This window comes from Mustela putorius, unplaced genomic scaffold (genome assembly GCF_011764305.1).
Source record: "Mustela putorius furo isolate JIRA1106 unplaced genomic scaffold, ASM1176430v1.1 tig00000854_pilon_pilon_pilon, whole genome shotgun sequence".
Taxonomy (NCBI): domain Eukaryota; kingdom Metazoa; phylum Chordata; class Mammalia; order Carnivora; family Mustelidae; genus Mustela; species Mustela putorius.
This window is the reverse complement of record NW_025421496.1, coordinates 3393165-3419264: the sequence shown is the minus strand read 5'-3', so window position 1 is coordinate 3419264 and position 26100 is coordinate 3393165. Positions and strand designations below refer to the sequence as shown.

The following is a 26100-nucleotide window of genomic DNA, read 5'->3' as shown; positions in this document are numbered from 1 at the left end:
TGATCCCGGACTTCCAGGATCGAGTCCTGCATCGGGCTCCCAGCTCCTTGGGGAGTCTGCTTCTCCCTCTGACCTTCTCCTCTCTCATGCTCTCTCTCACTCATTCTCTCTCAAGTAAATAAATTTATATATATATATATATATATATATATGATACAGAATTTTCCTGTAACAATATTTTTATGCTGAAACTCCATAGTGATTTTACATTTTTCTGGCTTTTGGGGTTGCACAGAAGTCTGTTGCCCATCTTGTATTTTTTCCTTGTTGGTAGCCCCTTTCTTTTATTTGGATACTCACAGGATTTTTTCATTAATACTGGCAGTCAAAAAAAAATTAACGGAATCTCATCAAGTAGTGCGTCTTAGTTATTAATTTCAGTTGTCACTCAGTGTGCCCTTTTACTTTAAACTTATGAGTTCTTCAATACAGGAAAATTTTCTTTTGATCTACCTTGAGATATTTCTCCTTTTCAATATTTCCTCTCATTCTGAGATTCCTGATATGCAGACTATCCTTTCTCCAATCAATACTTTTTCCTCATCTTTTAAATCTTTTTTCTTTCCTCTGCGTTCTTTGGAGAATATCTGGTTTGTGCTCTAAATTTCTGACATTGTTTTCTGCGGTATCCAATGCATTTAAATAAAAATTATTTATTATAAATATTTATATCCCAAACTCCAACTCACTGTGAGTTCAGGATTCAAATGGATCATACTGATACCAATTTCTGCTTACATCTTTGACTTTGACTCTCTGATATACGGAGTTTTACTTTCCTCTGAACTTGGCTATGGATTTGTAATGAAGCTCTGAGATTAGTCTCTGGACTTGTCCTATCTGGCCCATATTGCTTTTATCCCATATAGTGTGGTCCACAAAGGGATGTTTGCATCTTGCTTCATGATCCTGATTACAGATCACAGCCTTTTTGTTCTCCACTTGTTAAACCTAGTAATAAGTAGTACATCTCAGTTTATCTAACTGGAGATTATATTTCAAAGTGACTTTTAAACATATAGTGTATAAATTTAGCTCTTCTTAGAGACCCAACGGAAGATGAATTCTTCAGTTGCTCAGTGCAGGGACACTTCCTGTGTGACATAAACAGCCCAGGGCCCAGATGCCTCCCGTGTGACATTATTAAATTCCTATGCCACCTTTTTACTTCATAACATTTTCTCGGGAGGGTGACTTAATCACTACAAATGTAATTCTGAATAGCTAGCACTGCTACAAATAGAGAATTAATGCCATATTTAAGCTCTTTGAGCCACATGTCACTGTGGACAGGCTGATTGGAAGTCCGGGAGGATGCAGACTTACCAAGGCCCCAAGAGTTATGGTAAGACCATGTCTAAGGTGATGTGAAAATATAAATGCTTTATTTTAACTATCTGAAAACAGAGAAAGTCTCTCTCTCAGGCATTATTTTATACAATCTAATTTGTAGTAATAGGTTTTGAAGTCACTGCATTGCTTTAAAACAGAATGTTTGATTTCAATGGAACATAACAATCATTTAGTCCAAATTTAAAATTTTAGAGATGAGTACACTCAGGCCTAAAGGGTGTGGATGACTTGCATCTTGCTTCATGATCCTGATTACATATCACAGCATTTTTGTGATCTAGCTAGGAGTTATGAACTAGGTTTCCTGTCTCCTGGTGCAAGCACTGTTGCCTTCACTCTGTGCTATAAACGTATTATAGAAAAATTCTACATGCCACTATTATGCAACATATTTATTTCTTTGTCTTATAGCTTGAACCAGTGATTGCAATTTTTTTAGTCCATATTTTAGTCAATTATAAGCTCATTAATAAGCTCCTGGAAAATCACAAAGGCCCTTTGGGGGCCAGGAGAATCTGCTAGGGACCAAATGCTGGACACTTCTACACTGGAAACTTCGAAGCACATAACAGCCCCAAAATCCCGACATATACTGTAGGGAAGAAAGGAATAAAGTAATGTTCCTCATTCTCCAGGTTGTCAAGTTGACAATCAGTGTTGGGATTCATCTCTGAGGCCTGCTAACTTGGCATTACCAGGCAGTAGATAAACATAATCCAAGTGACAGTGTTTAAATCAGAACTGATTTGATCGTTCACTTGTAATAGATTCCAGGAGCCAAAGAACTCTTTCACTCCTCTCTTTAAATGGGAGAACTTAGAAATGACAAAAATGCTTTGATTTTAATGTGCAGTTTTTATTACCTTGATGAGAACCTCAATGCCTTGCTAACTTTCAAAGAGAAGCAAAATTTTCCAGTGAAATTTCCTAATTTATGAAATTATATCTACATTTGGCAACTGGAATTTTTTTTTAACTCTTCAGTGCTTTGCTCTATGGAATTAAAACAGCCAAAATGTTTGAGAGAACCTACAATTTGTAGAATGATGGAAATGACACAGCTCACTTCTATAATAGAGAATAAAATGAAAGCAGATTGAATCGATATGAGGAAAGGCCTCTTTCTAAATTCTATACAGTGAATAAACCCATTGTTGCTCTTTGAGAATAGAAAGTCATGGTGAACCAAAATTTTCTCTTTTTGGTTTGAATTTATGCTCCCAGAAGCCCAAATATATCTTATTATTTAAATGAAAAGTGGAAAGAATTTCATTTATTTGATCAGTAAACATTTATTAAATGCTTATTATGTGTTAAGCCATGTGCTAGAGAATGGGTGAGTAAGATAAGGCACCATATAACTCATAATATACAGGGGAAAGAATTAACAGATAATCTATTAAACATAACTATATTCCACAAAGAAAATGCATGGAAAGTGAAGTAACTATCTCATGTCATAATTACGTAAGGAGGGAGGACAAGAGGCAAAATGGAGCACGTACAAAAAACTATTTTTGTAAATCTGTAACCACGTTCAGAAGGAATAAATTAAATCTCCAGGTACCAACAATAGAGAATAGAAAGCAAAAAAAGTAAGCATAATCTGATGTCAGCCTGACTGGTTTGGGAGCTAGACTTAGATAGAAGAAGCCCTTGAGGCTGAGGGCTTGGATTATAAATGCTCATGGGAAGACAGGTATCATGGTTCTTAGCCCTGCAAGGGAAGGGACTGGTACTAATAACTATGCTTGAAGCCTGGAATCTTGCAAGACTAAACTTTCTGTTAAGAACGAATCAAGAAAATTTTTGCTCATTGTCCCAGAGAAATGGCAGTTAAACTTTCATCCATTAAGGATGGTGGATTAAGAGAAACTCACACACATAGAAACAAAACCCAAGTTTGAGTCATATTTCAACTAATAGAGAATTACAGTTGTCAAAGCATAAGAAAGTCACAGAATGTCTTAAAAGGACTGAGAGAAGATAAAAATCAACTTAGACTTTTATATTCCTCTAGCTATCATTCGATAATAATGGTAAAATAAAGACAGAGTTAATATACATGGATCCTTATGAAAAACTTATTAAAGAATGTACTTCTGCAAACTAATAGTAATATAATAATGATAATAATTATAGAAGGAAAGTTCAGGATAAATAAGCAATGAGAAGCAGAGGAACTAATAAGTATTTTGGCAATATAAATAAGCATTGACAATGATGATAAAATGAATGCAAAAAGGCATGTTAAGGTTTAAAAACAAAGATGGATTCGTAGTATGAGGAGGGGGAAATTATGGCTGAATATGTTATAAACATGCTGAATTTGTTGAAACTGCCCATCATTCTAAACCGTATTTCAATTGGCTTAGCCCTCTTTAATCAAAATAATGCCTTATTTTGCCTATGCATTATTTTTCCAGATACTTACAGAGCTTTCTTTTTTCTTTCTTCTTTTTCTTTTTCTTATTCTTTGTCTAGTGTATCTTTTTCCATCCTTTTGCTTTTAATCTTCCTGGTCCTTCTATTTTATATACGAGGACCTCATATAGATACCATACAGTTGAATTTTGCTTTAATCCAACCTCAGAATTTTTTTTGCAAATAATAATTTATTACATTTATATTTCATGTGATTAATAAAATATTTGAAATTCTTTCTGCCATCTTATTTGTGCTTTCTATTTGCCTTACTTTTTTCTATGCTTTTTTATTCTCTTTTCTTTGGAATTAATATTATTTCTGTTCCATTCTCTTTCCTCCTTGATATTATACAAGTTATTTCTGTTCTCTTTGAGTCTAAAGTTAATCATCAGTACCTCTCATTTGAATAATACAAGACCTTAAGAATAACAGTCTCTCATACATCCTCTCTTACTTATTACTGTTACCCAATATGTAATTACGTCTTGTATTTATAATCCTCAAATTTAATAATATAGTTAACGTTTTATTCAGTTAAGTATTTACCCATGTTTTTACCAATTCCTTCACTCTCCACTCTTCCTTGGCTCTCAAACCTTTTGCTAGGATCACTTTCCTTCTTTTTCACATAATATTGTAAAATGTCTGTTAATATGGATTGGTTGGTGGTAAGCCCTCAGTTTTTCTTTGCTAAAAATCTTTATTTCACATCTGTTATTGAATACCCTGCAAGGTAAATAATTATGCATTTAATGTTTTTAGTGTTTTTCTATATACCGGTGGCAAGTAATACAGTGTTTTTCTGTTCTTTTAGTGGTTATCCCTGAAATTATAACACATACTGATTTTTTTAAATCCCACTTAGACTTCATTATGAATACTAAAGTGAAGGCTTTATATCTTTCTCCATTATCAAAAACTCATTTGATATTACCTCTCCCTCATTATATGCATTGATTAACAAAAATTTAAGTTTGGAAATATCAACTTTGAATGATAGCTAGAGAAATATAAAAGTCTGGCATGACATGTGGGATATGGGAAGGTCTATATACCTCAGGGGAAATTATAAGTGGGAAAATGCTATGTAGAGCAATTTGGAATTATCTAACAAAGTTGAAAATGTTCATCCCTTACGATGCAATAATTCCACTTTTAAGTATATAGACATACTTACATACATTCACAAGGAAATGTGAGCATCCGTAGCAGCGTTATTGGTAATTGCAAACAGGTGGAACTACCTAAGTGTCCACTCAGATGGATAAGCAAACTACTATATTAATATAAGATTAAATTAAAAACTGTACAGCAGTTGAAATTAGTGAAAGCAATCTCATATGGATTATTAGATGGATAGATGTTGAATACACTCGCAGTATGATGCCTTTTATTTATTTATTTCAGTCAGTACTACCTATTATGTCCGTATTGGCAACTTACAAAGATTTGGTTGCATGCCACCTTCAGGGAAGGGAGGGAAGAAAAACATTTGGGAAGGGAGAGGGAGTTAGAAAGGTCAAGAGGATTCAACTGTATCCATAGTGTGTTTCTTTCAGAATGAAAAAGTTCTGAAGCAAAATGTCCACATTTTCCAGATTTGTTCATAGATCAAATAATTTTGATATTTTCTACTTTGATTTTTGTCTGTCCATTTCTGTAAGTTTTAATAATTTGTGCATATGTGCATGTATGTATAAATAGCAGTACAGAATTAAAATCTGAGAGAGACAGCTTTAAGACACAGTTTCATCTTCTTGATTTATGCCTCTGAACATTCTAAGACGTGGCTGGCAGCCACTGTCTCTAACATTCTTGCCATAGCCCCTCATCACCTCTGGATGCACGCAGACAATTGTACCAGTCTCGGGCTCTGTCTACTCATCACTCCCTAGATGGCACCCCTCCATGACCACTGGCTTCTACCATCTAACTTCCTAGCTCACTCCATCTTATACTTCAATCCCAACAATTCCTCAGCCACAAAGAGACTTATAATTCAAACTGTCCCACTGCTCTGACTGCATGTTGCCCCATGTCCTCTGACTCCCACCTCAAGTTCAAAAATCTGTCATTATCTCTTCCCTGTTCAGTACTCTTCTAGCTGACCCAAAATTCTGCTTCATCCCCTCCCTTTGTCTACTCTGGACCGGTGCCAAGATGGATGACTATGGCTGGTAAGAAGCCCACAACTGTGCTGAAGGGCTTCTCTTTCATTCATGACCCAACCCTTCAAAAGATCCTTACTGCTGCCCAGCAATAAAACTAGTTTCTTTACTTTATTTTCTCTTCCAAAATTTTAGAGCGCCATTTTATTTATTATATTTCCTTTCACCTCCATCACCTCCTTCTCCCTCTTCAATCACTTAATACTCTTGATTCCTGGGGTGCCTGGGTGGCTCCGTGGGTGAAAGCCTCTGCCTTTGGCTCAGGTCATGATCCCAGGGTCCTGGGGTTGAGCCCCACATCGGGCTCTCTGCTCAAGATTATTTTATTTATTTGTTCATTTATTTATTTATTTATTGTAAACTAAATAAACAATAAATAAATAAATAAAATATTCTTGATTCCTGTTTCTCTTGAATAAGTAAGTTTAAAAGGCACTTAGAAGAGAACTTGTATACATTCCCACCATTTTATTCACCAGTCCTCCTGCATCTGCACCCACTTTCTCTGCCCCGTATTGCCCCTGCATTTACTATAGATAAATTGTCTTTGCTCCTATCCATATGCAACTTCTCCCATTCTGCACTGATCCTATTCCCAGTTACTTATTCAAATCACCTCTCCCTCAGTTGTCTCCTCCCTCTTCTAATCATCCAGTTTTCTCTCTATATAGATTCATTCTCATCAGTATGAAATATGCTGTAATTCCCTCAAATGTTAAAACAAAAACCCATGTTGCTCCAACATTCCCCTCAACTAGACGTCTTGAAAAAGTTATATCTACAGGCATATAGCTTTTCTACTTCCTTTCTTCCCATTGTCTTGAAACTCTGCCAGTCTTCCATACCTACCTCTGTACAAATAGCTTTTGTCATGTTCATCATTAATCTGTACATTGTCAAATCTAATGGATGATTGTTTGACTTCATCTTACAGGACTGAGTTGTAGCATTTGAAGCAGTTGATTTCTCTATACTCCCTGAAATGCCTTCTTCACTTGGCTTGTTAAATTCCACTTTTTGTTCCCCTCTTTCCATTTTAGTGGAAATCCATTTTAGTCCTCTTTTTCTCCACCTTTCTTCCTTCTCCTGACTGTGAACATTGGAATGTCTCAGGGTTCAGTCCTTAAACTTCTTCTCTTACATTATCTTTGGTAAATCCCTTGATGATCTCATTGAGTATTATGGATATAAAGGTCATCTCTATGCTGATGACACCAAAAGTTTTATCTCCCAACACCAGCCTTATGTAGTCTCATAGTGTGTACTCAACATTTCCATCTGAGGGTTTGATAGCCATCTCAAATTTATTATGTACTGAACATAACTCATGATTCTCAACCCTTCTCCAGCCTCAAACCTGAACATCTATAGTCCTCCCTGCTCCGAAAGTGGCAAGTCCGTTCTTTCTGTGGCTTGGGCTAAAATTCTCTGTTTTCTTGACTTCTCCCTTTCAACTCATATAACATTAACCCTGTTAGCAAATCCTATCAGATCTACCTTCAAAATATTTCTAGAATCATTCTATTTTCAACTATCTCCATCTCTACCACACTGCTCCATACCACCATCATCTGTCTTCTAGACTACAGCAGGACTCTCCCACTGGTCTTCTGTCCTCATCCACTCTTAACCTCCTCTCCACTAAGGCTACAAAGTGATCATTTTAAGATGTAAGTCAGATCTTATCAGTCCTCTGCTCAAACCTTCCAAAAGCTTCCTTTTATAAGTTAGAGTGAAAAGCCAAGTCCTTAAAATGCCACCCCACGCCATGGTGCTCTCTGGCCTCATCTTCTAACTACTACCTCCTTCCCCATTGCTAATCCTCCTCTAACTACTTCAAGTTTTATTTTTGTGTCCCAGAAATTGGGCACCTATGGCAGTTAACAGTATGTTTTCCAGGACTCTTACTGGGGTTTGGATTCCAACTCAACCTGCTAGATGCATCATCCTGTGTGTTTCTTTCAATAATTAGAAATGACAATAGAACCTGACCATAGGGTTACATCAGCAGTCTTCAGTGGGGATGATTTTGCCTCTTGGAAGGTATTTGGCAATTTGGGGGACATTTCTGTTTGTCACATCTTGGGAGGTGCTACTAGTTTCTAGTGGGAAGAGTCCAAAGGTACTACTGAACATCCTACCCATAGCCTAGCCTACCCATAGGCTAGCTCTCAAAATAAAATTATCTGGCTCAAAATATTAATAGTGCTGTGGTTGAGAAAACTTGGATCATGTGGTAATGATTAAATGACTCAATATTTGTAGTCATTTAGAACAGTACTTAGTATGTGTTAAGTACTTTATAAGTACTGGTTAAAGTTTTAAAAAATACATACCTTCTTTGTATATACAGAAGATACACATAGACTCCTCATCCAACAGTGTTGGCAGCTCCCTGTACTTGGAAAGCTCTTCCCACATATAGCCACATTATGTACTCACCCACTTCCCACAAATCTTGCTCACATATCATCTTACCAGAGGGGACTTCTCTGGCCACCTATGTTGCCACTTTCTCCACTCATGTTCTGCTGTTGCATGTTCAGCTCGTGAGATACCATGTATTTATTTATTGTTCCATTGTCCAGACTCCAACAATAATTGATTGCTGCTCCAACATTATACTTCTATCCTGCTGTGCATTTGTTTTAATGCAACAAAATAGATTGCAAGATGCTTGCACTCATGAGTCATAATTTATTGTATGTTATTGTCTGTGAATTCTTGTGTAGCACTGTGCAAACAGTGGGTGGCCAGCCAAAATTTGTGGAGTTATTCAGCAAGCCATTGGAGACATAAGCTTTAAGCGCGGAAGGAGTATGAAGTCAGATACAGCACTTTTGGAATCATTTGAAGTATGTAATTATCCAAATAATTCAGACCCAAATAAATCAAAATAGCTTTTAATTGAAAAAGTACTTACTAAGAGGAGATTAGCCACCTCATTGGTCTTCATTAATCTTACGATCAATCCCTGAATTCTTCCCCCAAAGATAGAATGATTTTGATGGTTGTGGAATATAAGTCAGGTAGCAGTTCAGAGTTTCAGAACCAATTGCCAGAGGGCAATATTATATCAGGAATTGGAAAAGGAAGGGGAAGGAGAGCAACTGGGATTTTCTTGAGTAAATACAATATAGAGTAATTCAACTGTGAAGAGCACATATGAGACCCCCAGTGCATCTACATTTGGGGAGAAATGGAACTTTAAAGATGTGCTTTCATGTGGGAAAAGCCCTTTTTATTACAAATATACTCCCAGTAAGTGGCAGTTTTCATACCAAAATGGTGCCGCATTCAAAGCACATCACCTGTCTCATGTGACAAAAGCATGGAATGTGCAAGCCATTTCTGAGTGCTTTAAATTCTTTGGAGACTGTACAGATTATATTATATGGTATTTACGGAAGTAAGTGCTGCTTTAGTCAGTTGGTAAAAACACTTCCAGTGTTACCCTCCCCCATTTTTCACAAACACAAAACTCCTGAGATGAGTTGTCAGGGGCTGATGTCAACTCACAAGTGCTGTTTGTTGCTTTTGTGTTAATTTTATTTCTCACCCACCCAATAGTATGATTTAAGATCATCCTGACACATGTCGATTATAAACATTATTTTTATTTCATTTTTATTTCAAGAGAACTTTTTTTAATTTGAGCAAATAATAAACAGACATGCTGAAAGTTCAGACTTCATGAATGCCTAATTCCTTGGAAAATTGCCCTCGTACTCAGGAGATAAAAATTTGCAACAGATTTGATGTATGCTTCTTTGTTGTAATGCTTTTTCATTACACTTGTGTGTGCATGTGTATGTGTGTAAGAAAAATTCCTTGGAGAGCAAATTTTTTTTCCTTGGGTTTTTTTTCTTTGTTTAAACTACCCTTCAGTGTTACTCAATATGAACCTCCCTTTCTCTCTAAGCGTATTTACTAGTTATCCTCACCATGTTCTCTCTTTGCTCGATTCACTGGCCTCCTTATTTTTTCCTTTATGTATCCTCACATATGCCTGAACGTTTCCACCTTGACCTCATTCCTCATGCCATGCCTCCATCTCCTCCTTCTCTGCCTGTCCGAATCCTGTCCTTTCTTAAGTTCATACCTCAAGTCCTCCATTATCAGATTTCTGCTTTGACCCACAGTGTTCTCTCTGTCCTCTAAACTTAAAATAACTAACTGTTTGTGAGTTTGAAAGGTAGATGAAGGAAGAGACACCTGCAAAAGAGAAAGAACTGAGGTACAGATAATTCTGGCTATACACTGTAGTTGTAATCTATTAGGTCACCACTGACACTGAATTAGAGAATGCTGAGCCTTTGCTCCTAGGGGAAGTACAAGGTTAGGTTCCTGTAAGCCTCTGGTCATAATATATTCATCAGTTGATGAAATTTTTTATGTGTGTTTGTATTGTTTTATGTGTGTTTCTATTCAGAGGCACCTTATTTAATAGATACTGTTGATTTATTCGCATTGAATTCATGGCCAACAGCACAATATCTTATACCTAAAAGACCACATTTTTTTCGTAAGGCACATCAGAGTTTTCTTGCTCTTAGACATTGATAGCACTTTAGCAATATGCTTTAGGACCATTTTAAACAGGGAAAATCACCAATAAGAAGCACAAAAATGTAAAAAAAAAAAAAAGCGATGAGGATCTACTGTAGTCAGACACGCTCTAAGAAGCCATGGTGAATTTATCAGTTCTTAGATCGTAGAAACGTAAGAAGACCATTTGCAGCGGAGCGAAGAGGATGTGTTCAGTGCAGTGAAGTGGCCGGAGTCTTTCAGGAATAAGTCAAGCACATTTGAAGGGAAGGGACTAGAAGGTAGAAGCCTTCCTAAAGTTTAAAAAAAAAAAAAAAAAAAAGCTACCCTTTTCCCCAACTAGATCCATGACCCAGAGATTAAACTGATTCCAATAGAAGTATATGCTACCTAATTTGAGAAAGCAGCCAGAAGAAAGTGGGCACTTTGAGGATTAAGAGATGAGGGGCACCTGGGTGGCTCAGTGGGTTAAAGCCTCTGCCTTCAGCTCAGCTCATGATCCCAGGATCCTGAGATCGAGCCCGGCATCAGGCTTTCTCCTCAGCAGGAAGCCTGCTTCCTCCTCTCTCTCTGCCTGCCTCTCTGCCTACTTATGATCTCTGCCTGTCAAATAAATAAATAAAATATTTTAAAAAAAGAAAAGAAATGCACCTTCTTGACAGCTCCATATGAGATGTTGATAATCAACTTTTCTAAAAAAAAAAAAAAAACATTAGCCTGATGTGGAGCAAGCAGACCAGGAAGGGTAATTCCATCGGTGGCAAATAAGATGACTATAAAAGAACATAATGTTATTTGACACATTTTCCTTTTTATAAATTTTGAGCCTCTCTCCCTACTTCGCACATTAGCAAACTCAGTGGAGGAACGTGGTTTTCAAATGAGTATGATTCTTTAGAGTTCAAAAAGTAATGTTTACCCAAACTTAATTACAACCATAAATGTTCCTAACATTTAAAAGTACAAATAAAAAAAGAAAGAAAAGAAAAAAGCTGTGTTATTTTTTAAACTCTGTATAAAGCTAAAAAAAAAAAAAACCTTTTAAATTGAAAAATGATATAGCCTTAATCTGTTCTTTTGAGAGACCACTAAACACATCCTTTTACTTATAAACAATTTAAATAAAATGAAAGGAACAAAATTCTTCAATTTGCAAAATGGCTGTTGAATCAACAACCAGAAAGAATTTGCTACAAGAGAAGACAGATGTTTTCAACTTTTTTTTTTCTCACATAATCTCTAAACTCATATTTTATGTGAGGAAAAATCACAGTTTGTAAAAAAGACCTCTGTGAAACAATTTATAGGGTATTATTTATATTTTCAACCATTTCTATAACATTGTTTTAACAAAACACTGAGTAGCCAGAATAAAAGGGGATATTTAAGCAACTGAAAGAAATTCACCGTGTAAACATAGTCTGGCAATTCAGGTCAATATCAGGTAAAACGTTGACCCCGGAAGCCCTCAGTATAATAAAACCCCGGAAGCCCTCAGTATAATAAATATGTCAGAGTGAGTAGTAAGAATGGTGCCTGTGGAGTTCCATTTTGAGCATAACTAAGTTCGTTCGAGACGGTCACCTCAGTGCTCCCTCTCCTAGGTGAGAACAGTGAACTCTGGCCAAACTACAAAACCCAACTCCTAAAAGCACTGGAAAGTGAACAGGCCTACAGCTTTGGAAGTCAGTCAACACCCAGAAGAAGAGACCTGCACAGGGTGAGTTCCCAGTTTGTTTTCAGCTTTCAGCCTTGAAGTTGGGTGTGGTTATCACCCTGAGGGGTAGGTAAAAAAACAAAACAAAAAACAAACAAACAAAAAAAAACCCTCCAGTAAAAAACTTGCAGTAGGATGTACCAGAAGGAAGGGAGAGGTGGGAAGGAAGCAAGGGAGCTTTCAGACGATCAGCTGACTGACACAGTGGATGCAGTTTCCGTGTGAGTATATGAGGCCAACAGAATTCTCTGCCACGGCTGCCTGATAGCTGCTAAAAGATGACTCTTCCACTGAAACATTTTATCCCCTTAGTCCATCAAAAAGTGGAATTCAAACTCCCAACTTCCTCACAGGCTCCCATCCTTCAAGCTGCACATCGTGTAGGAGATTACTTCTTTCAGTTTTCTTTGACTTTGCTCAACTCTTGGTGGGGGTGGGGGAGCATCCAAAAAACGACGTTGAAAAAGGTGGAAAAAAAGTCCACAGAGAAGGCTCTCAGCCGCCAAGCATTGAGTTGGGATGATTTGTTGCCCCAGGAAAGAGATTTCAGATGTTCAGTCTGAAGGGCACACAAGCCCAGGACTCTCATTCTCTGACCTTCTCCGCATGGTATTGTCTCCTGAGCAAGTGCTCTCTCGAGAGTGATGCTTAGGTTTGGGGACGTGTGAGAGTTTTGCCTCAACAATGGACCTTGTTGGCGGTAGTCTGGTTGAAACCTGCTCTTCATCTATTTGCTTGTCCAAGGGGTGGGAGTAGCAAAGAGAGGTTTGAAATGTTGTTTTATTGTTTTATTTCATAGTAAGAAGAGGTGTAACCTTGCTGAGAGGGTGACAAATTCAGTTATAGTCAACCAGTACTTGACAGGTTTTATCAGAAAACCAAACAAGGAAAGAGTGTGTATGCCTGCTACCAGCTGTCACAGTATTGAACAATGAATGTTTGATGAAGCGACCTGCAGATACATCTCTGTGGAAGTCGGCTTTAAGTAGCAACTAGCTGACAAAATTAACAAGAAAGGGCCTTGGCGGAGGGTATCAAAAGAAAAGGGGGAAAAAAAGAGGAAACCCAAAATCTCCCAGTCCCTTTATTTGTTTAGGTGCTATATTGAAAGAGCCTCCACACAAGGTAGAATTTGAAATGCAGTTGCAGTTCTGTTAAGATAAATACACGGTCTTCATCTCAGCCCACATTGAAAATACAGTTCGGGTAATTGTCGGATTTTCCAAGTTAGTCGTGCTCTGAAAACGGAAGCTGGTCTGCTGGAAATGGGAGGGTTTGGTTGTGCTTCTCAAGCAGCTTCTGGCCTCTTGCTGATAAGCCAGGGGATGGGGAAGTGGCCAGTGTGGCACAGGAGACAGGACCTGTCCCCCTGCCCTGCGTCACACAGGACAGCCACAGATTTGGTGATCCTATTCAGAAGCATTTTTTTCCTAAAGTCTGAAAAGAAACTAAAAAATCTCCTTGAACCAACACAAAGACCTGTAGCTAAAGATTCCTTTTCTTATTCTAAGACTCTTTTCCTCTGAAGTCAAAAATCAGTGGCATTTTCTGTCTTCAAGAGAAAATGCCATGATCCTATTAAGCTGTATCGTTAACCTAGTTTCTCTCAGAACTTTGAATTAGAGAAGGATAAAGCATTATTAAAATCATACTTCAGGGATGCCTAGGTGGCTCAGTCGGTTAAGTGTCTGACTCTTGATCTTGGCTCAGGTCTCCATCTCAGGGCTGTGAGTTCAAGTCCTACATTGGGTTCCACGCAAGGTGTGGAAACCACTTTAAAAAAACAATACTGCGAGTCAACCAAAATAATGTTTTCTTCCTCTTTCTGCTCCCCTCCCCAGTATTTGCACTGTACTATTTTGATATTTCTAATACTAAGGCCAAGATGCCTCTTAACTTGCGTTACTTTGTATGTTTGCAACTTCCTGATGAGGAGGGTCTGATCGTATTTAGCTTTCATTCCTCTGCAGCCCTAGCCAATTCTAGACACTCCTCAGGGCAGGTTTCAGTGAGTGGAAATAGAATTGCCTGTAAACTCAGAAACAGGTAAGAGATTAGCTGAACCATTCTGTGGCCATCCCAGAGTCCTATAGCCCCTGCATTCCCACTCTAATGATATTCCCTTAGTTCTTTAGCAAAGCAGAGAAATAAATCCACTAACTATGGAAGAAAGACATAAAAGGTTACATCCCACACTTTCCATTCAGCCAGCCAAAATTAGTAGAAAACTCGGGAAGGAGATTCCACATCCATATCCCCAGATAGAGGTGTTAATAAAATGTAATATATCATAATTAAACTATCTTTCAACCCAATAATGAATTTTCACATATGCATTTTCCTTGTGAACTTTCATTCTGTTCGTACATTTTTGAGCTCATCTCATGATAGCATCTAGTATTTTATGGCAAATAGAGTGGTGTTATAAATATAAATTATGTGTTCTGTCAATCTGAAAAAGCCACAAATATTATCTATTGGGGTTTCTCGCTTCTTATCTCTGCCTCTCCAAATTTTTCCAATCCATATTGTGCTAAAGAATTTTGAAGATTTAAAAAAAAAAAAAATCTGTTCCATTATTTATCTATTTCCAGAGTGGTGAATAAGGTTTAATCTTGGCAATAAAGATACAGAGATGAAAAATGTCTATGATGGATTCAATAAGTAAGAAATATCTGTAAAACGAAATTACCCTTCCTGCTGCACAGATAGGGTCTTCATATGTGCGTGCAGGGCCATAGTTGGCTATAGTTTGATAATTTGCTATTAAAAATATTAAGGAGGGAGAGATTGGAGAAAATGAGTACATGGATATAAACAAAGGTAGGGCACAAAATTCCACAGAGAGAAGGGTCACAAAAACCTACTTTATGGAGACCAGTGGGAAATAGAAACAGAGGTGAGGGTTAACTTTACAATTGCTGTGGTATAGAAAGGTAACTGCCGGTCAACCTCCTAGTTCTCCTTGAGATTAGCAGAAATGACCTGCTAAGAAACCCGACCTTCTGTCTTTAGCATAACGACTGAGGCACAACTTAGGTATCCTTAGGGCTGATATCAGGAGGAAACCTAGGGGACAGTTCAGGCGGCTCATCACAATCCCAAAACTCCAGTAAGTGGTGGAGGAAGAAGAGGACAAGGAGTCAGGGAGAGGAGGAATAATATTAGTAGCTGTGCAGAGAAACTGTAATAAATCGTCATGGAGTTACATTGTATTCTGGGTTTGTGTGTGCCTTAACCTAGAGTTTCAGAAACCACTGTGAAAACGGGGAAGAACTAAATTTTAATTTATTTTTTTATTTTTAAAGATTTTATTTATTTATTTGGCAGAGAGAGATCACAAGTAGGCAGAGAGGCAGACAGAGAGGGGGGCGGAAGCAGGCTCCCTGACGAGAAGAGAGCCTGATGAGGGGCTCGATCCCAGGAGCCTGGGACCATGACCCGAGCCACCCAGGTGTCCCAAGAACTAAATTTTAATACTGATCTTCATCCCCCTCTGTTACTTTGGCACCTGTAGCTATATTATGAATTCACACCACATGCCTGTGAGCTGGATATGTTGTGCATACGATGCAGCAGACTCGCTTACAAATGTTCTTACCGAACCAGAGATTCAATTACGTATACTGTCCATTCCTACCCCAGAGTTTTGCACTCAGTGAGGAGACTTTGGGATCTTCTTAATATTATCAGTGCAGTTAAGGCCACTTCTGGGTATACAGTCAATGGAAATGAAAACAGGGTATCAAAGAAATACGTGCACTCCCGTGTTCCTCACAGTATTATTCACAATAGCGAAGATAGAGAAACAACCTAAATGTTTGTCAGTGGATGATTGTATTTTAAAAATGTGGGAGATTATTTACCTCTCTATCTGCATATACATACATACACACATACATACATACAGTGGAATATTATTCGGTTATAGAAAAAATAAAGGGAAATCCTGCCATTTGTGAGAACATGGGTAGACCTTGAGGGCATTATGCTAAGTAAAATAAGCTAGACAGAGAAAAACAAATACCGGATGGCATCCCTTATATATGGAATCTAATAAAAGTCAAACTCATAGAAACAGAAAGTAGAAAAATGGTTGCCAGGGACTTGGCGGGGTGGGAGAAATAGGGAGAGGTTGGGGAAAATACCGACCTTGAGCTACGACATGATAAAGTCCAGAGGATCTAATGGAAACATGGTGACTGTAGTTGATAGCACTGTGTTACCTAATTGAAATCTGCTGAGAGAGTAGACCTTAGAGGTTCTCACATACACACAGAATAATTCTGTGAGGTGATGAGTATAATTACCTAGACAAGGGGAACCCTTTCACAACGTACTCATATATCCATTCATTGCAATGTATACCTTGAATGTCTTACCATTTTGTGTGTTAATTATACCTCCAAAAAGCAGAAAAAAATACCAGTTTAGTCAAAATGCATCGGACACTAGGAGGGGAAACTGAGATACAGAAGGATAAGGTGAGTTTCTCAATGTTTAATAGCAAATCAGTGGCTAAAGGAACAGATTCATTTTTCTGCCAGGCATTGGCATTTATTTTAAATAATTCATTGATTCCATGCATAAGGTAGGCAAGGAGTAGTTAATCAATGTATGTATATGCATATATATTTTTTCTACTTTTCTCCTTGAGCACCAGAAAGAAACTCGCTAGGGAAATATGATTGATTCATTAATTCATTGGCTGAGAAATCATTTAGGTGGACTTATTGCTGGGGTTCTGAGTGTGTTTATGCATAACAATTTATATGTAGATGCTATTTATAGGATATACAGACTTCATGCAATTTTGATAGAAAATACAACCTAAAGAGAGTGCTCACCATTGTCTGATTATTAATAATACACCCAAAGATGGTTGCCGTAAAAATTATTTGAATGGAACAGACTAAATTTGCAGAGATGCCCAAAGTACTGGCTGGAAGGATTCGTAGATGTTAATTGCTATTACTGCCTGCATGTTAAAAGTAGCCTCCTCAGTACTGGGATTTAAAAGATATCAGGAAAAACCACTATCCCTAAATGTGACCTTCAAATGCCACCTCGTCTGAAATTCTGCATAAGAAATCCACCTTATAAGACTAGCGGGAAATAGGGGCACCTGGGTGGCTCAGGGTTAAAGCCTCTGCCTTCGGCTCAGGTCATGATCTCAGGGTCCTGGGATCGAGCCCTGCATTAGGCTCTCTGCTCGGCAGGGAGCCTGCTTCTTCCCTCTCTGTCTGCCTCTCTGCCTACTTGTGATCTCTCTCTATCAAATAAATAAATAAAATATTTTTAAAAAAAAAAGACTAGCAGGAAATAATCAGTACTTCTTACTGATTGGTGAGAGTATGTGTGACTCTTATTTTTGTTGTTGTTGTATACTTTTCTTAATTTTTTTGGATCCCCTATGTTAATTACACTGTGACACAAAGGTATTTTAGAAAAATGGTTCTTTGAGTAATTGTGCCAATAACTCTGTAGTCCCAAGGACCTCTGGCACAATGCTAAACACATAGCTGGCACACAGTAAATATGTGTCGTGGACGAAAACACCTGTTTCTTTTTAGGGGGGCACTATCTCCAGGAGTTGTTGGGTCAAATTTCCATAAGGCACTGGCACATTTTCAGCAGTTCTCCGACTTCCGTAAGCATCTGAGTCATCTTGTTCTCAAATCTACTGACAGTCATGGTGTCTTCATTTTATAGATGAGTGGGGATCAGCCCTGTAAGCATCTGAGTCATCTTGTTCTCAAATCTACTGACAGTCATGGTGGGAGCAGGGGAAATCTGCAAAGACAATTCTGCTGCTAACAGAATGTTGTCCACATTATAAAAATAGCCAGACGAGAGAAGAAGAGTGGTTCTCAAGCCACATTCTACTGAGTCATGGATTCCATGTTGTCATGTCTGGGAATGTTGGAAAGGCAAAGGAACGGGCATTTCCGGCAGGTAGCTTCTAGGCCCCTAACCTCAACTTGACCGAGAGCAGTTCAGTGGTGATCCATTAAATATATTGACATCTCACACACTATCCCACTTGAAGAAAGGATGCTTGTGCTGACAGAAAAATCAGGAGGTATGGGAGGACTGAAGAAAGAAGAAAGAAAGAGAGAGAGAAAAGAGAGAAAGATAACCAAAACTTCATTGGTTTCTAGTCCTGACCCTGGAGGAAATTTCCATTTCTAAATGCAAATCATTTGAAAGGCTAAAGAAGGGAGAGAGCTGCCCACTTTGTGAGCTGATAACAGAAAACCTCTGCTCCATTATGCAAGTCTAGAGAAAAGAATGGTTTATAAACATTGGTTTTTTTCAGTCCATCAGGGCGCCAGGACCCTGCGTTGCCAAGAGACACCTCCAGTGCTGAAATGAAATAAGAAGACCGTGTTTACATTAACATTCCCCATTTGATTCACTGTTTGATTAAGATGGAAGAGAGAGAAGAATCAACCTGCCCGGTGTCCGGATTGGAGAGGACAGGACACGAAGAGAAGCTGTACACACAGTCCCCATCAGAGACAAAGAGTAAAGTGGGCGTTTTGTGCTTCAAATCCCGTTCCTCCCCTCTGCTCCCCACCTTGTAGCTCCAGTGCCCCCCCCACCGGCCCCCTGATTGGAGCCGGATAGTTCAGAAAGAAACTGATAAACTCAGTCAGTGCCAAGATGCCTGGGAAAGACCCAGAGCGCTGAAAACAGGATGGGTTTTGGCATCTGCCACGGATGGGTTGGAAAAAAGTAACTTATTTTCATAGGAAAATGAACAAAAAGGTCTTGGTTGCCACAAAAGCTTCCTTCCACCTATTAGCTCCATTTGCCGTATATTTAATTACTTTTATGGAAAAAGGATAAAAGTAAGAGGGCCATAGCTGAATGCCTCAAAGGACATGAGGAGAGTGTTTTTACAGGCCTGCTCTGTCCCAGTGATTTTGAGAAAAAAGGTCAGAAGAGGTATGAGCAAACAGAAGTATTGTGTGTCGATGATTTAAGGCAGATGTTCTTACCATGACCCCGACATGTGACAGACACGTGGATGAGCTGCTGTTATTTGGGGTAGGGGAGGGAACTGTGTAGAGTGATGTTTCTGATGAGAGCTAACGCACCTACATGTCTAAATAGTTCATTGGTTCTCCTGAATTCAACAACATTCAAGGTCCCTCCTGTAGTACCATCAGTCTTCCTTATCCATAGTTCAGTTTTCTAGTATGAGTGAAATAGTTCACCGTACAGTTACCAGGAAGTCACTGAAAAGAACCTTTGTGGGAAGCTACCTGATATATTGTGCCACAGTTTTAACGGACTTCTCTAAGCTTTCTGTCAAAATCTTAGTATGAGAGCCTGTTACACCTATAAACATGTCCTATGCCATGGTTGACAAGAGCTGAGGACCTCTGGTCAATAAGAAAATGTGTTTTCCTTGATTTTACCACATGGTTTCCCGAACTGAATGGCTTTGTCCCTGAGGAGATTTCAAATGGGTTAAAAAGTGTCACACACTCAGAACAGTGCCTGAGGTCCCACGCATTAGTCTTTGCTGTTGTGTCCTGAATGAGATTAGGCTCCAAGTTTGGAAAATGCTGATAAGACTTGTTTCTTCAAGATTTGCTGTGATGAGAAAGGAATACCTTTGCACTCCCTAATCTCTGTTTAAAACGCACTAAAAGGCAATAAAGCAGAATCAGGAGGAAATTATTAACAAATGGTCTGCCCTTCTATCTGTTCTATAAATTAGTCTGCCACTGATTCTGGTCTTTACTGCCTGTGTTTTCTTCTCAGATCACTTGCAACCACTCCTTCATACCCCTCCTTAGTTCACTTCCACAGACATTTCTTCGTAACCTACTGTATGCCAGAAATTGTGCTAAATAAGCTCAAATGTATAAAGGCTACTTCTGGAACTTCCACACTCAGGTAAAAATCTTGTTCCATTGCGTTTTGTGTCATTCTGTAGGATACACTTCTTTCTTCTACCCTCTTCTCCCTTCAAAGTCATCTACAAAACTCATAGCCAAGATCCACATTTAGTTAAGATTTGAATTTATAATCATTCTGCTATTCTCAGCTCTTCTCAATACCCAGAGGGTCTTTAATTCCCTATGAATGACTTTGTTTGTTTGTTTGTTTAGAGCATGAGCAGGGGGAGAGGGAGAGAGAGAATCTGAAGCAGATTCTGAACTGCCTGTGGAGCCTGACACAGGGTTCGATCCTGTGACCCTGAGATCATGACCTGAGCTGAAATGAAGAGTCTAAACACAAGTCACTGAGCTACTCATGTGCCCTTGGATGACCCTTTCTTTTTCTTTTTCTTTTTCTTTTTTTTTTTTTTTTGACAGACAGAGATCACAAGCAGGCAGAGAGGCAGGCAGAGAGAGAGGAGGAAGGAGGTTCCCTGCTGAGCAGAGAGCCCGATGTGGGGCTCGATCTCAGGACCCTGGGATCATGAGCTGAGCTGAAGGCAGAGGCTTTAACCCACTGAGCCACCCAGGTGCCCCACAACCCATTTTTTTAAACAACCTAATACCCAGTTCTTCCTTTACTTAATTCTAAGGAGCTTGCTCTCCACCCATTCAACCCTCTTCAGTCACCAGCATCCAGGACCACACCTTAGACCTTGTCATTATCGAGACTGTTCCGTAGGGGAAATTACCATTTCAAATCTCCTACTTCTGACCACCTCCTATATTCCCAGCTTTCTGACTCACTCACATATTCAGGTCCTACTGAGGTTTGTGATCTTCGGACCTCTTCTCTTTCTCCTATCACTGCTTCCTGTCTGCTCTCCCATCCTGTCTGTCCCAACCCCACAGTTGCCTCGATGATACATTTCCAAATCGTCCAAGTTCCACTGTCTTCACATCCTTCCAGTATGTATGAAACAAAGAAGTCCAATCAATCATTAAAACTATCCTCTTATTCCATAAGCACAAAGACTGGTGCCACAATAAATTTGTGGTCTCCACTCTCAAAATTAAAACCCATGTTTGCCTAGAAATCCCTCTGTTTTTTTCTGGTTGGTCAGTATTCCTTTTCCCAAACTTTCTGTTGAAAGCTTTCTCTACTCTTCTCAAATTCTTACTGTCTCTTCGCTCCCAAGCAAAACTTTGCCTCCTGTTTGCCTAAATGGAATAGAAATGTTCAAAGGGACCTTCTCTCAGATTCCAGTCTGTCTCATCTATGAACTCACTGTATCTCCTTTCATTTTTTCCTTTTAACCCCTCAGGTGTTCCTCTCCTCTTATGTAAAGCTAACCTGAGGTGCTTGGGTGGCTCAGTGGGTTAAGCCTCTGCCTTCTGCTCAGGTCGTGATCTTAGGATCCTGGGATCGAGTCCCACATTGGGCTCCCTGTTCAGCGGGGAGTCTGCTTCTCCCTCTTCCTCTGCTGCTCCCCCTACTGGTACACTGTCTTTCTCTATATATATCAAATAAATAAATAAAATCTTTTTTAAAAAATAAAATAAAGTAAAGCTAACCTTCTGATCTATGTCCTGGATCCCAAACATTCCATCTCAGGGACCTTGTTCCATTGGTTACATTCTAGTGGAGTATATTGTGGCAGTCAAGCATAAGGGCTCTCACAGAGGACTACCTATCTTCCTTCTTCTTTAAAGATTTTATTTATTTATTTGAATGAGAAAGAGCAAAGGGAGGGTCGCAGGGAGAGGGAGAAGCAGAATCTGCGTTGAGCAGAGAGCCTGACACTGGGCTCAATCCCAGGACCCCGGGATCATGAGCTAAGCCAAAGGCAGACACTTAACCAACTGAGCCACCCAGGTGCCCCAGGACTACCTATCTTCAAATCCAAGCTCTGCAAGGATTTGGAGCAAGTCAAATACCCACCCCGTGCCTCCATTTCCTCATCTGTAAACTGTGTGTAGGTATAACAACATCCACCTCACAGGTTCATCGTGAGGATTCTGTGATACAGTGGAATTAAATATTTCTCACTGTGTCTCCTGTTGTTCTTGTTCCTATTACTCTACCTCTTATCCTAAGGTTTTCTTTCAGATTTACTTTAACCAAAGCATAAAATCAGCAGAGAGAAGGCCCCACTTAGATTGTGGCTGCCAAGATTGCCCCATGCAGGAAGGTACTTTCTATCTAGCTCATCGTTTTTGAATGGACCCATGTGTGCAATCTTCCTTCAGGCTCTGGCTCCACACCTACTAAGAGGTGTAGAAGAAGATATGAATTTGGCTGAGCATGAACAAAATTTGAGGATGCTTCATGACATTTAATTACTTCGGTGCATGTCAGAACTTGCATGGTCATGAGGTAGAGAAGAGAGCTAAAACCGTGAGAAAATCTAACAGACAGACATTTTATTTTGCTCATCAGTGAAAAATAAGGTAGTTAAATTTCTCGAACCATCTATGGAGAGTCCAGTTTTCAGTGGCTCAGAAGCAGGTAACTTTAGAAATAAGTACATTCCACAACTGCCTGCCATAATTTCACAGAGGTTCTTAACTCTTCTGCCTTCACTGTATCTACATCTAAAATGTTATTGTTGGAGCTTGGTTTTGATCCTTATTAAAACATAAATGTCCACTGGGGAGTAAACACTTCAGGCTGTGATCGGTCCTTTGTACCCTAAGATTAATGAATGTCAGACTCTGTCCTGAGTCTGTTTTAACAAGTCAGGCAGAGAATAGGAAGCACCAGGTCACCAGATTCCTGAAGCTGTGAAGACAGAAGGCTACCGAGAGGGAGAGGGATTCTAACCCAGGAGACAGAGCTGTGTGAAAATTCATACCACACACTTCATCACTGTACCTAGCGGCAGGGCTACTTAGAGGAAACAGATTTAACATTTTTTAACAAATGTGCCATGGGTAATCTCAGCCTGAAGGTGTATCATTTTGAGAATATCTGAGGAAAAGTTCCTGAGGCATTTTGAGTCACTGGAGAAAGGGAAAAAAAACTGATAGAGATTTTCCCATTTTAAAAATAGATTGTATTTTTAATGACCTGCAACTGACTAATATTTTACACAGTATTAGGATCCGAGCAGATTGTTTATTCATTTAGATTGCAAAAACTTACAATGAGATCTTGGCAGCATTCTTCTGCTTAAGTTTATCAGATGAAGGCATTATCTCTCTGAGCTCAAGATTCATTACACTACAAAATAAAGTTCTTGCCAAATCAGAATAAAAACATTTCTGACGTTTAGATTTTTTTGCTACCTTGGTAGTAACATGTCTAGATTATAGAACTCCTTATGTATCAGCCTGAATATTATTCCACAGAAAGGTCTTCTCCTAAAATACTTAAGTGGTCCCCATACAGACTGGCATGTTTGGTGGGAAGAAGACCAAATTTAAATGGTTCCCATGCTCCCCCCACAACCCCCCACGGAGTGGGTTTGATGGAATCTCTCTGGGCTTCACTTTCCTTTCTACGAAACAACTATACTACCTACCCTTGGGCACTGTGGGGTATTGTGTTTTGAAGATTAAGTGAGACCATGCCTGTGTCTGTGCTTTGTTAACTCTGTACACTGTATTTTTAGTCTGATGAACATTCTCTAAATTATGTGGAGATATTTTTAAAAAATCGTAGATCTCGGGCCTCTGTGTGACTCAGTTAGTTGAGCATCTGACTCTTGATATCAGCTCAAGTCTTGAGGTCAGGATTGTGAGTTCAAGTGCCAAGTTGGGTTCAACGCTGGGCATAGAGCTTATTTAAAAAAAAAAAAAGGTAATAAAATAATTCATTGTTTTCTATGTACAGGTATAAAATTCAGCCACTAAATTTTCCATGTAAAAAAATATAATCACTATATGTAAAGAAAAAAAAAGAAAAATGGTTACAAAATGTTCATATTTAAAATATATTCATTTAATAATTCTCTATACATGTATAAAATATGCATAAAACCAGTGCAGGAGTAAAAAAATGACTGTCTTAGCCCTTAATTCCTCCAATAAAATATCCTGCTTCCATTCCCTGGCCCATCGAGCTCATCACTGGCCGATTCACTACACTAAGATTGACTGTTGGTCTTTAAAGGCTTATATACATACAGCACGTAGAGTAGACCTATGCAGTGATGTGTCAGAGGTCAAAGCCACCGCTTCAGAGGGGAATTTCTTATTACCCATAGAAGGTAGTGAACTACCATCCCTCTCATCACTCTCTGTACCAAATCTGTTTGCTGTCATAGTACTTATTACAATCTGAAATATCTTACTTTTTACTTGGGCATTATATGTCTATATCACCCCTGCTCCTGTCCCCATGCAACTATACAAAATGTGACTGTAGGTTCATGAAGTGTAGGGTATTTGCTTGATCACTGTTATATTTGCAGCACCTGGAACAGTGTGCATGGGATCATATTTAATAAACAGACATTAGGGGCGCCTGGGTGGCTCAGTCAGTTGAGTGTCTGCCTTTGGCTCAGGTCATGATCTCAGGGTCCTGGGATAAGGAGCTGTGCATCAGGCTCCGTGCTTAGCAGGGAGTCTGCTTCTCCCTCTGTCCCTCCTCCTGCTTGTGCTCTCATCTCTCTCTCTCTCTCTTTCAAATAAATAAATGAAATCTTTAAAAAAAATAAATAGACATTAATAAACATTGAGCAATATCTGTATAACAAGCATAATCTCTGTATATAACACACCTAGGGGTTTATCACTATCAGATCTGTTCCTTTATCTTGATCAGATCTGTTGACACCATGTAATGTGTCTTTCTTCTAGAACTTTGAAGGTACTGGATCAATGACTCTGCTTCTGTCCCTGATAGCTCCCTGACAATCCAGGAACTGGGTCTTGAAGTATTGAGGCCATTTCCCCAGAGCTGTGGAAATACGAGCTAACAGATTGTGAACTGCCAAAAATCTCCTTCTAGCTCAGTCAGAACATTGTCTGTGACAGTAATGTTGACAGTTTTCACTTCAGAAAATATAGGTATAATGTGATTTCAGTTATTCATCTCCTCAGGTTGATGGGTGGAATTCTGAAACACTGTTTTTAGACACTTGGTGAGGAATCTGTAGTCATCTATTTCCTCCTCCTCCTGACAAAGCTGCCATCATAGTGTTGCTTCTAAAGAATCTTCCAGTACATGAAGGACAGACGAGTTTTGTTAGCTTACTTCTCGACTGTCTTCAGTGTACACAAGTATCAGGAATTTATGTTCAATTACGTACACCCACTCTTATCATCCTTCAGTGCTGTGGTTATGGAAGCACCTTTGTTTTTTCTGTTATGTATGTGGGTTTTTACTGCCGTTTAAAGTAATGTTTGGCAATATTGACAAAAATCACATACCTGGTCCCACTATTTTTCTTTGGCATACCAGAACTCTTCAGATATTATTAGTGGCTTGCTGACCAAACACTAACTCACTCCAAAATAACTTAAGGCAAAATGTAACAGGGGATCTGTAAATAGTAGATTTGCCCCTGCCATTTCAGGGTGAGGAGATAATTATTAAGATAAAGAGTGGGTATTTATGTTATATGAGCGAGAATAAAGATACTGTGCTGGTTTGTAAGGTCAGTATTGGCAAGTGGCTGTTCTAATGAGTTATCAGGAGAAATCTCTCAAGTGTGAAAAAGCCTGACTTGGTGGCAATGACTTTGTGGTCATTTTTGATGCAAGTTCTGTATATACTAATCCTTGGGCAATAACCTATAAATTGGCGCATGGGATAGTTAATCTTATGTGCCAACTTGCCAGCATCAAGAGATAACCAGATATTTGGTTAAACATTATTTCTGGGTGTGTCTGAGAGGGTGTTTCTGGATGACATTTTTATTTGAATCAGCAGACTGAGTAAAACAGATTGTCTTCCCCGGGGGGCGGGGGGGGGGGCTTGTCCAATCTGTTGAAGGTCTAAATAAAACAAAAGGCAGTAAAAGGGATAATTTACTGTCTCTGACTT

General features: G+C 38.9%; 1 long non-coding RNA gene across 1 annotated transcript in view; it reads left to right on the top strand.

Annotated features, from left to right (window-relative positions):
• LOC101676183 overlaps positions 1 to 26100 on the top strand; it is a 121784-nt gene that overhangs the window by 79309 nt on the left and 16375 nt on the right. Inside the window, exon 3 of the long non-coding RNA XR_200817.3 lies at positions 12101 to 12216. This is a non-coding gene — a long non-coding RNA (uncharacterized LOC101676183). The remainder of the gene's footprint in view (positions 1 to 12100; positions 12217 to 26100) is intronic.